General features: G+C 39.3%; 1 protein-coding gene across 7 annotated transcripts in view; it reads left to right on the top strand.

The window, feature by feature from the left end:
• The window catches only part of LOC143143632 (neuronal calcium sensor 2), a 123,041-nt gene that overhangs the window by 66,442 nt on the left and 43,775 nt on the right, over positions 1-12,824 (top strand). Inside the window, exons 1-2 of one of the 7 annotated variants that reach the window (XM_076305103.1) lie at positions 597-824; positions 2,081-2,510. The exons of 4 other annotated variants lie outside the window; for them this stretch is intronic. The gene's annotated coding sequence lies outside the window, so the exon portion shown is untranslated. Of the gene's footprint in view, positions 1-596; positions 825-1,078; positions 1,812-2,080; positions 2,511-9,370; positions 9,412-12,824 lie in introns of those variants that run through there. 2 more of the 7 variants (XM_076305101.1, XM_076305106.1) reach the window with 2 other exon arrangements.

Below are 12,824 nucleotides of genomic sequence, written 5' to 3'. Positions count from 1 at the left end.
AAACCAGCTCCCGATTGTTCTACCCGACAGCGGGAGCAACTACCGTGATAAATAAATTTCAGTCCTCGGTACAATGCGATCCATTATTCCGCGGCAGCGTAGCGCCGACATCATCGCGCGCCCTAAATTAATAAGAATAATAAATAGAAGTAGAAGAAGAGGGGGTAGACTAACGTCTCTACCTCCCCTCGTTTCTCACCCTACCCGCTTTCCCGCCAAGAAACTGTACAAGGGTATAGTGTCTATAGAGATAGTCGCGGGACGCGTACGCGCAGCGACTGGAACGTCGATTCGTGCATTAGTGGAAGAAGCGCTATCGCGAAGGAGCGTGGTGGTGGGGATGGGCTAGCGACCAGGGTGGGGGGAGGAGAGTGGAGAGTGGAAAACCGGAGAAAGCAAGAAAACGGTTAAGGTAGCGGGATATAGCACCGTTGGTGGTGGATGCGATGGAGGATGGAACCTAGCGGCGGTGGAAGCGGCGCAAAGCGGACAGTGTGACTGGCGGGCGGCGAAGGGGTGGGGGGTGGCGGGAGGAGCGTGGTGGGGGTAGCGAGTGGCAGTACAGCGGCTCGTTTAGCACGCAGGATCAGCTCAGGGGAGAGCCTCGCTCCGTTGCTTTTACCTCGCGCTGGCTAGTAGCTCTGCCGCATTCGTACGCGATACGAAAGACACGCGTCCGGCGCACAATTGCGCGTACAGCCTCCTCTGGAATCATTCTCTCGAACAAACAAACAAACAAACGAAACGAAACGAAACGAACGTACAAACGAAAACAAAATAGAAAGAGAAAAGAAAAGAAAGGAACAACCGTCTTTCTTTCGTGGGTGTGTTCTCCCTTCTTCGCGTTTCTTTCACTGCATTTTCGACCCCCTCTCTCGCTCCCCTCCACTCCGTGGTCTTTCCGTCTTTCCTTCCGTTCGTCTTCCTCCCCGTTCTCGATTTTCAAACACTCGTCCGCATTGTGCTCCCCCTCTGGATTTTTCCCCCTCTGTCGTGAAATCCTTTCGTCGGTCTCTGTCTTTCTTTCTCTCTCTCTCTCTCTCTCTCTCTCTCTCTCTCTCTCTCTCTCTCTCTTTCTCTCTGTCTCTGGTTTTCTATTTCTTGCGATTGAATCCGCGCGGGGTCCCTTGTTCGACCTTCTTCGGTTCTGAACGTCATCGATCTCTACGTGCGCGTGAACACACACGCTCCTGGTCTCTGACGGAAGGAAAAGACGCGAAAAGGAAACGGAAAGGTTAGCTTGTGTGCGCGTCCTCGTCCTCCTTGTCGTCGTCGTCGTCGTCGTCGTCGTCGTCGTCGTCGTCTCGAGAACCGAGTACGCACGCCCCGTTGACACACGGGGGGACACAGAAGTGAAACGGCGTTGTCGGGAGGTTCTGGGTACCCATCTTTCGGCGACGCTGTTTCCCGTTGAATGTTCCTCCGCGATACGGGCGACAAAGAGAGAGAACGAGAGAGAGAGAGAGAGACAGAGACAGAGAGAGGGAGCGTCGAACCGTAGACGAGCGAAAGAGCTTGCACGTAGAGTGTGTGCGTCTAAGCCGCGGTGTAGTACGGTTTAGAAGCTTAAAGAGCTCGGGATACAGTCACCCGGCGGGACTCGGTGGGCGTTTGAGCGCGAGAGCTAATTGGTGTCGGGACATCTGTTTCGGTGACAGGGAACGAGTGAACGAACCGGTTGATACCTCGTGGACGGAACAAGGGAACAACCTGGAGAACAGATAGAGATCAAAGAAAGAACCGTGTTTCCTTTTCTCTCTTTCTTTATTTCTTTCTTTTCTTTGTCACACGCCTCCTGTACAAGTTTCGAGGCAAGTCTCGCGATTGAACGGGGGAACGAGGTCAATCACGACGATGGTGTTAACGGAGCTTTGAGAACGGGGATTTCACGCGGTTTTTTCTCCATCTTTTCCAGCCGGTGTTCTCCACACCGTTTTTCACTTGGTTCGTTTTTCCACGGTGTCCCGCGATCGTTGTTCAATGATCATCGACGTGTACACCTCGAAGCTCCGTTTCTTGTCACGTGTCGCGTAGCGAAACGGGCTCCGTCACGCGAAAACTATCGCAATCGCGTTTCCAGTTCGCTGCTCGTAGCACGCGCGGATTAGGACTGGCTCTTCGTCACTGGACCCGTGGAATTGTGCGCGAAAGAATAGAGTGGCGACCAAGTGATCATATCGTCGGGGAATTCAGCCGTGTGTTGTGAAAGAAGACGGTGGGGTGTCATCGTGGCTGGAAATTTTCGCGAGCCGATCGCCCACCGGTTGACTAGTCATCGGGTCTCCTTTGTTGAACTTTCGACGAGTTTGAACTCGAGTGCACGCACCTGAGTACGTACACACGCATACACACGTACACATAGACACGCGCGCGCGCAGTTTCTCCTGTTCGACGTGTAATTTCAACGTTTCAAAGTGATACAACGAAGGAACGCTCGCTGGTTCCACGAAGCAACGTCGTTGCAGCGTGCCTCGTCGTCACATCGCAGGATTCGCTACGTTAATCAGCCGGTAAGACGCGTTCAGTGCTTTACTGACCCGACGGGGATGATCTTGTCTCGAATGATACTGGACGCGATCATTCGAGGGGGGTGTACAGCTGCGCGGCCCTCGAACGAAAGTTCTTCCGGAATTTTTAACGAGAAAAGTATTCGGTCGATTGCTTTCAAATTCGGCGTCCGTGCTCGCCGAGCATCGAGGAATGTTTATTCATTTTTGTACATCGAGAAGGTTAATGGTTTTTCTTTTAGAAAATAATTGTTAAGCGTCGAAGAAACGTTCCGCGGCCTTAGATTTGAAGGACGTCTTCGGGAATTTACGACGAGAAAAGTATTCGACCGATCGATTTCAAATTCGGTGTGTATGTTAACCGAGTGTCGGGGAATATCTAAGAATTTTTATAGTTCGATAGCGGTAATGGTTTTTCAGGAATTGATCGCTAAGCATCGAAGCAACATTTCGCGACCCTCGAGCGAAGGGTGTCTTCGAGAATTTATGACGAGAAAAATATTCCACCGATTGGTTTCAAATTTGGCATACATGGTAATTAAGTATCGGGGAATATTTAGGAATTTTTATAAATCGGTAACGTTAATGGTTTTTCCAGAAAAAAATCGTTAGGCGGCGAAGAAACATTTGGTTCCCGTAAGGGCGTGATCGTTGATCAACGTTATCGTGTAGAGCAAAAACGTAAACATAATATTGTCGAGTGCGAGTTAGATCATTCGTAATACCGAATGAAAAGGAAAATATTGAAAATTCACAAAATGGCGTCATTTAGAAGCAATAAAGCTAGAAGGACCAAAGAAAGTTCGTCTTTTCTTGATTAATAACCGAAAATGTATAACGGATGCCGTTTTAATTTTAATATCACGGATGGCTATTAAAATTTCAAGTCGGAAGCTTCATTAGTCTTTGAAATATTACTTCCATGAGCCTGGAAAGTATGGTTGTGAGAAAAACGATTTTAAAGTTTCCGATCGCCATTCGTTGCAGACAGTCTTCTTGAAACTCTCCTAACTTTGCCAATTCTACGAATTTCGGTCTAAAATTTTACCGAGTCGGCCTTAAGACAATAAATCGCAAGGAAATGCCGGAACGGATTGATCTTTTGATCTCGTAGACCGTGAAATCCATCCTTGAATCAAAGAAACTATAAATTTTTTTCAAAATGAGAAAGAAATACTCGATTTCTTTCGTTGGATCAATAACCGATTAATTATATTTTAAAACAGATTCATTTTCTCGCCTTTCGATTTTCTCGCTCAAAATATCGAATATTTTTCGCGTTGAGCCGATACGAAAATTGTAGAACGAAATCGAGAGAAAGATTGTTTCATTTAATTCGAGAAACTTAATTATTTTGAATAATACCACGGGATACAGGCACGCAAAATTCGTGCACGTTATTTCGTGTTATAATATATCCTTAAATAAGCAATTCGGAAAAATTCGATATTCGAGCTTATTGCATGTTCGGAAGTGATATCACGAAATTTGAAGGGTCTGCATAATTCATGGCAGTCCGCTATTTTTCTCTCGTTCATCATTTCAAATCTCTTTACCGCCCTCGTTCTGATCTCCTTACGCTTCTGTCAAAGAGTCTTCGAAATCAACGCGGTAAGGAAAGGAGGAACGTTTCTGTACTTAATTGTACATTTGAACAATTATTTCAACGCCGCCCCCCTCCATCATACAAAACATCGATCCGTGCAACCTATGATTAAACTTCGACGATTTTACTCGAATTACGTACACGTACAGTTCTCTGTGCGAAAGCTCATTTTAATATCGACACGATTTGATACGACAAGATGGGTTTATCGCGAAAAAAATTATTCGTACAAATCGCTCGATATTCGATGTCGATATTCTTATTATAGGCGTATCGATTCAACCGATAACATGAATGAAACGTTCCAAGTGGTTTGTTTTATTCTTCTCCTTTAACGAAAAGTTATTCTCATTCGACTTTTCGAGCGTAGGTTCTGTATAAACAAACGAACATTATTTGCAATTTCGTTTGAAAAAACAGTTGTCTCAAAAAAAAAAGAATTGTCACTTCGAGATCGTCGAACACTACAGAAAAAAAAATTATTCGTAATAAGAAAGTCCTGAAATGAAAACCATGCTCGTTAAACGTACAGGTGATCGTTGAGAATACAGTAGACCTGTTCAAGAGGTTCTCCGATATATGTTTACCCTGCTATTTTTATTTTTAGATAAGTGCACCATTTATATCCTTTCGGTACGTTATTCGTTCGCAGAATAGCGTAGAAACGAAACGATGAATTCGTCCGGTGAAAATTTATTCAAATTTCTTCTCCCTGTGCACGTGCGACGATGAAATTCGCACGAGTTAACACCAGTGTGTTACATTTATATTAAATAATATTCATCGTGCGATTCGTCGCCCGATAAACGGATAATAATAATACCTTTCGACGAATGAGAGAGCAACGAAGAAAATACGTATTTATTCGATAAGCAATTCTAGATCAATATTTACCCTACACGTGAACAGAGTTTATTAACATTACTTACGTACTACTTACTGTTAACGTGTTTACCTCTTAGGGTTGTGGTTGAGTAGTTGCAACGTTGTGCAGAATAGAAGTTGTTAAGTTGAAATATCCGTTTCGTAACGTTATTGGTAAATCAATAACAGAAGTAAATTAGAATCTATTGCAGCCTTGAGCCAGGAGTCGATTCGAAAATATTCGTTTAGGATAGACCTGCGTGAGCATCGAATTACGTAGTTCACCCTTGACATTCCAGGCAGTTAATCCTCGTAGGATATGTATCCTTGATACAGATGATTGTCGGTGGTAAGTCGATTTTAAATAATTGAGGAAATCAAATTTTTGTCGATTATATCGATCGATAACGAGAACAACCGTACCGATTAATTATTTATTAACGGAACGTTTCGATTATCAGAGTGTACAGGGTCCATCTGAGGTGTACGTGAAATTTAAACGACAAATGGAAAAATTAAGAGAGAGCACGAAACTCGTAAATGTCGTTGAGAACAGGAACTTAATCTTGAATAGAATATCTCGATGAGAAAATAAACTATAAATAGTTGACATTGAATACGTGAAAATACGTTATGAGCTTCGTGATTATTACATCCGGATAAAAGTGATTCGCACATACGTTTCTATTATTGCTCGATGTAACTAAGACAGATTTTACTTGAATATTTCAAACGATCAAATTATGAAATATATACTGAATAATCTTGAATGGAAATCAACATTTTTATTATCATTGAAAGAGAGACCTATTTGAAATTATTCGGTAGGAAGTAACAATGGAATTAACAGTGGAGTTAGGAAAGAAATTTTTTGAAACAAAGAACGAAATTAAAAAGGAAGTAAGGATATTCCTCTTTCTAACATTCCAACACTTGCACAATAAAATTTTGTAAAATATTGTCGAGTCAATAATATTTTAATCATCGATTCTATACACGAATATTTTACGATTGGAGGAAAATGTAAATGATCGATAAATTCGAATAGTATTTCGGGGATGGGGTTGACTATAGTTGCATAAATTTTAACTGCATTTACTTCGGTCGAGACAAGTCACGTCAGTGCTCTGTTGAGGTCAAGTGGACCCCATTGTCTCTTTCCAATTGCGATACGTACGATACGTTGGCTCGGAGTACTCTGAAAGTGTGTTGACTAGTGCACAGTGAATTATTTGTAAGGTATACGAAACCATTAGGCGGTATTGTCTTACCGACTGGAAAGTAATATTTTTCAATTACGGTCCGCCAAACTCCACTAAATCACTCCTAGTGTTTTAAAGCTTTTAAAATAACTAGGATCGGATATCCACCGAAGAGCATACAAAAATTAGGCGATAAGTATCAGTTAATCGTCACTTTTTTGAAGCTTATTCGAAGTATTGAACTTTTATTATTTTATATTAAAATTTTCAATTTGAAATAAATAATAGAAAATAATGTTACGAGTATGAACATGCCTCGTAAACAGAGGAACTCTTTTCGAAGAAATCCATGGACCAAAGATTTACCTATTTATTTTCTTATAATTGCTCAGAAACTTGAAAATAAAAATAACCAAATTTTTTTACTATTCTGTACCTGTACCATTTCATTGAGAATTTTTTCACAATGATAATCGAATAACGGTATCGAGAACAGAATTCGATACGTTCTAACTGTTTATCAATCGAGAACCCTCGAGGAAAATGATCAATCTCGAATTGCCTTGAATCTCTCTAAATGGTACTGGTCCTGTGTTGACGAATTTTATGAACAATTGTGCCAAGTCTGAGATTGACTTTCACTACATTTATCCGCGAGACAGTAACAATGAAGTATCGGTTAGACAAGTATTATTAAACACAAACAAGTGTCACTAGTGACAGCCTTATTTGTTACGTGGAAACTAAGACTAACAGTTATGGAAACTTACCCCACTATGTGTACTATACGCGCATCAATAAACGGAAATTTCAACGTAAGCACGATCCTCGTGGAATGTTATGTTTCAACAATTGTTTGCTGCTGCACAAGGAGTTATCTCTTTTCACGTTGGGTACATTATTTGAAAAGCTATTTTATCGTGTATCCATTGGATGCTTTGGAGTTTACGAAGCTTCTCCTCACTCTTCGCGGCTATAAAACCTGAATGGCGGTGTATTGGTGCGTTGTGTGTGTACGTGTTCCAAAGAATAATATTATCTGCGTGTAGGGTGAGTATAAAACCGCGTAACACCGACCACGAGCTACGGCCACGATATAGGAATAGAATATACAGATGAAACCGGTTTATAACATTTATAAGCAAAATTGCGCGTTATCGTGAACCACCATGGATGCATCGCATCGCACCACGACACAGTGACCCCGTTTTAAGAATCTAGGCGAACGAAATTATAGCACGGATATTTATGGACCCTTTTTTTTCCCTACGATTTTATTGGTTTTGAAATTTACGTTACTTGGGATAAATACAAAACCGGAAACACAGGGGATTAAAATACGCGAGTCGTTTTAAGAATCTAGCCGAATTTGAAAAGGCGTTCGTGGATTTTTTTCTGTGATTTTATTTTGAAGTTTACATTTGTTGCGTGGCGATCGAGACACGAAGATACAAGGATTAATGTATCGGAGCCATTTTGAGAATCTTGAACGAAATTATGAAAGAAATATTCGTAGAGTTTCTTTTTGTAGTTTCATTAATTTTGAAATTCAGTGTAGTGTGGTAAATGAGAAATGAAAATAGAAGAATTGAAATATGTTTGTCGATAGACGAATAATGATTAATTATTGCAAGGCTAAGTTAAGAATTAACCTTTGTGAATTAACGAAACGTAAAGTTGTTACAGTTGAGTGACTTATCAAGAAAGTTTACTATTTATTACACGGTACGTAGACCGTTTTCGAACTTGTTCGTTCGTATTACCATAAATGCATGGAAAATGTCGAGAATCCGATTGGTAGAACGCAAATTCTACCAATCGAGAGTCTGAACGTGTTTCGCGCCTTTCGTGCACGTGTGCTGGTACGAACAGAATTGTTAGTGTACGTATGTTAGTACTATGACGTATCAAGTAGAACGTGTGCCTAAGATGGAATGCTTGAATATGTATAAATGCCATCGGCATCATTTCTATGTATCGTGTTCCAGAATGCCTTTAACGTTCCGATTTCAACCACATATATATTATCGTTAAATAACATCAATCTATGTTATCCGATAAAATCAACGAGCAACTTCAATTATGTCCTTCCTAGTACAGACCATACAGAGATGGTAAAATTACTCTAACTGCACTGTATTGACTTTTAGTACTTCCTAACTTAACTTTTAAATCAACACTGATGTTAGTTAAAGTACAATGCAACTGTTTAATCTCTTGGTAAAATATAGGAGACAATATTGTATTTGTAATTTTCACTCTTAAACGAGCTATTCTTGACAATATTAATTTTGATAATAATAATTAATAAGAATACTTTGCGTAGGACTGGTAACTAGCTTATGCAATATTCTGGTGCAACTGTTTAATCCCTTATTAAAATATAAGAGATAATACTGTGTTTGTAATTTTCACTCTTAAACGAGCTATTCTTGACAATATTAATTGTGATAACAATAATTAATAAGAACACTTTGTGCAAGATTGGTAACTATTGTACTCGAAATATCGACGAGTATGCTCTTTGGTAATTTTGTAATTTTTAATTCAATTTATGTGGTATATATTTTTACATTGCATATATTTTTACTTTTTCCTTTCCTCTTACACAATTTAACGAAGAGAAACTTGGGAAGTCTAATCAAATAGTGATAATACTTCGTAAACAGGATTAATTGAATAAACTATTGTACATTCGGAAGATATAAGAATTTCACGTAGAAATATTACATCGTTCTATAAGTTCGTCGTGTTGATGCATTTTGCGATACGTTTCATAAAGTCGCAGAGCTTGAAGGACTCGGGTGACCAAACTGCTGTGCTTCGGTTTAGTCCGTCGAGGGCGTTCGAAAGCCACGGATCGCCAAGTCCCAAGAATTTCATATCCCGGTGAAATAATAAGTGAAAATACGCGTCGTTTTTCGTCTCGCGTTGCACGACTTCCGGATAGGAAATGCGACAACGAGCGTAACAAATTGTGTCGTTCGCGAAGAATGTATTTCACGAACTCGTACGTACGGAAAGTGGTACGATCGATTTTGGAAGGAAAATTTGAATACGGAAGATGAGCCACGCCTCGTACAATCGGGACAAACGAAGATAGAATTCGTAATCTGGTTGAACCAAAGGTGGAGAAATGTTGCAAATTTTGAACGTGTGAAAATCATGTGTACATAGAAATTTGAAGAAAAAAAAATAGAAACGATGTCAAAGCTGAACGTGTGTTAACTTCGTGAGTAAGATTAAAATATTGCTTTATATGGTGGAATAATAATACGAACTTACGGTGACGATTTAATGCAAAGGAGATTCAGGGCGTCCTGTATCAGACACGAGTCTGTCTTTCTTTCATTTCTTTCGAAGGGTCATCATTCTTAATGTAAGACGATCTTCGCGTTTAGATATTCGCGTAGTGATTATCGGCTGTTTCTTTACATACGCGACCATAAGTACTGTTTAGAGTGAACGTTCGTGAAAGGAAACCGCTGCTCGGCACGATCGAAATTGTAAAACGCGACCTCGCTTCGACGAATCCACCGATCGATTAGTATTTTCATTGTACCATCCAACAAGCCTGAATTATATATTTACGTTCTGGAAAACTGCTTTTCATTTCCGAAAGATCGTTTGCATTACGAAAAAAAGATGTAGTACCTGTTCGAAAATCAACTGACGTTGTCGAAATATTTTCTGGAGCATGTGTTTCAATTTCTACCCGCAAATACTGTTTCCCCATGATTAATTTTTCATGTTTCGCGCGTAAACACGACGCGGTGCGCAGAGATTCGTGACGTTGCAACTTGTTATTAAGCTTGCACTCGGCCAACGCACACATCTTCGAACTCGATGTTCTCGAAACGAAGCTGCGCACAACAAATTTTATTCCATATATATATTTTTTCTTTTTTTTTTTTTTTATTCGGTTTTGGATCCATTTCGGTTCAACCATTTGTTCCAGTGAAATACTCTATTCGGAGCATTTAAAAGCGACCACTCGAATACCTCGTTTACTTTTGGCAATAAAAAGAACTATTGATAAATCTTCCACTAGAAATACTAATAAATCGGTACCAAAAGAACGCATTCGATTGCGAGTTATTTTCTTTTTTTATGTTTTGCAAGTAGTTGCGTAAAAAAGACGAGTTAATATTATTTTTCCAAGTGGAGTAATACTTCTTTTTTTTTTTTTTCTTTATCTTCCGATAAAACATTAAATTGCGTGCAGTGACCTATGGTCGAAAGGGATTCAAGGTCAACATCAAAGAACAATATTTGTCTTCGAGGAATCGATCGAACGTTTTCGTATCTTTCACGTCGCGAGCATTATGGCTCTAAAATTGCACACTAGCAGTCGATATACGTACCTTGAATGTAAACAAAAATTCAATCACATTATGCACTTCACACTTATTGGTATTCATGAATACTGCCGGAGTGCGGTAGTGACCAAACAATGGCTTGGTAAATTTATTCAAACTTTAGTGTTACGTCACACACGAAAACCAAGAACGTTAATATGGTTTTCATTTATGACGAATGTCGCCGAAGTGTGAGATAAGCAGTGCGTTTGTATGCTGAAAGGTCTCCCGCGCCACATTTGGCAATAGGGACAATGCGCAGTATTGAATCACTTTACAGCATGCATTGGCGCTCAAGGTCGCCATTTTGGACACCCGAAACAGTGGTCTGCAAAGAAGCAGAGAAATCATCGAATCATTCGATCTGTTCCTTAATCCTACAACTTCCAAAAGGATCGATATTAGTAAATTATAACCGAACGGTTAATTTTTCACGAAATTCTTTTCAATAAAATCGAAACGAGGAAACAATACTTTTACTTATTATACTCGATGACAATTACTGAAACAGAGAACTGAAAAATGGTATTCGTACGTAAATTAATTTGCCCATGACGATTACCCAAACAGAGAACCAATTATATTCGTACGTAAATTAATTTGTCCTTTTTTCCTTTAATTTTCAAGATTATTCAATTCGGTACAAATAGGAATACTTTTGATGGTTCTAGTGTCAAAGTTAAATATTTTTCTTCGTACTCGATGCTGTTCAATGTCCTTGAATATCTGCAGCTTAAAATGTTGCTACGAAATCTAGCCTTAAATGGAAACTTAAACTTGATGGATATCCGTTAACACGATAAAATTCTCCGTTCTTTAAAACACAATGAATTTTTGCATAACGAAGCTTTGCATACGTTGTCGTTCGAATACTTTCGTCTCTCTGGTTTTTAGACAGTACAAAAGACCCAACATTGTGCGCCGCCGTTAAGCTAACGACGCCTCTTGTTCCTCGACATTTTTCGCCTTTCTTGACATTTTCAGACGATAGTTTCCAGGGGAGTTACATAAAACACAGTTGTCCTTGTAGCTAGACAAATCTGATTTCTTTACGAGCAATGAAACGCTCGTGTAATGTCTTCCTGTGGAGAATTCGTAAGTTTGTCCCGTGAAATGTGAAATTTGTGTGGCTCTAACGCGGACGATGTTCAGAAATAACTTGTTCTTAACCGTAACTTTATTTTCTAATGCTGGCACTTCAAATCGAGACCAACCTGAGTTTAATTGTTCCTATCGTGTTACTTGTTATCGTTTTCGAATTTTCTTCTATCTGTTATATTTATTTATGACGTTATTCACAGCGTGATAATTGTTTGTTAGGATCTCGAAGGAAGATTTGTTTTTAGATGGAGAAGAATGTGGTTTAAAAACTTTCTTTTTCTTTTTTTAATTTCAATTTCTTGTCGAATTGATGGAACACTGGGTGCAGGATGGTCTCTCAGGTTGTCACAATTTGTATGCATTGTTTCATAGGCAAATCTGGGTGTAACTAAAAATCAGGAAGAAATATATAATGTAGAATTTGTTCAATCGGTTACAAATATGTTGTAATACATTTTATATATTATTATTTAAATGAATGAATTTTTCTGAAAACTGCCTACGTGACAGATAGATTTTGCACTCCAACTTTCAGGACTGTTTTCACATCTTCAATACTTGGTTCTCAGATTGTCACAGTTGGGTTCAGATTATGTGACAGCATGAGAAACAATGTTGCATTTGTATACGTGTTTTTCTTCGTACTTTCAACAACGAAACAAATTTGTAATCATTTCTGACGTAATTAATTGCTGGATGGAATAGGTGGATTGTTAAAATTGATATGCATGTGTAATCGGAAAAAATCAATATCTGCTATTCTCTTCTGGATAATTATTAATAGAAAATCTAGGTTACGAGTGGATACTATATAACATTAAACTTACATCGTAATCATCAATTCTGAACGGAATGTAAAGCGAATAAAGAAGCCTTCGTTATGTTTAAAGTACATTTTGTAATAAACATGAATAATCAAAGAGTGAAAAAATTATTTTATGCACAGTTACGCTATAATTTTCATTCAACAGGAACACTCACTTAAATAATGCAATACGAATAGAAGAATGGCTTCCAAGGACGCTAACTCTGTTCGCCTAAAATATCTCCGCTATACTAAACAAGAGGGCAAAAAGCCACGGAATTTTATGGTTTCGAGAGCCACGTGATATATTTGATAAATATGTACCTAGCCGTAATTTTCGTTGTGGGTGTAGACTCGAAGGAATTTCGTATCCATTTTATT

This window comes from Ptiloglossa arizonensis, chromosome 2 (genome assembly GCF_051014685.1).
Source record: "Ptiloglossa arizonensis isolate GNS036 chromosome 2, iyPtiAriz1_principal, whole genome shotgun sequence".
Classification (NCBI taxonomy): Eukaryota; Metazoa; Arthropoda; class Insecta; order Hymenoptera; family Colletidae; genus Ptiloglossa; species Ptiloglossa arizonensis.
The sequence above is the reverse complement of the archived record's forward strand: the minus strand, read 5'-3'. Positions and strand labels throughout refer to the sequence as shown.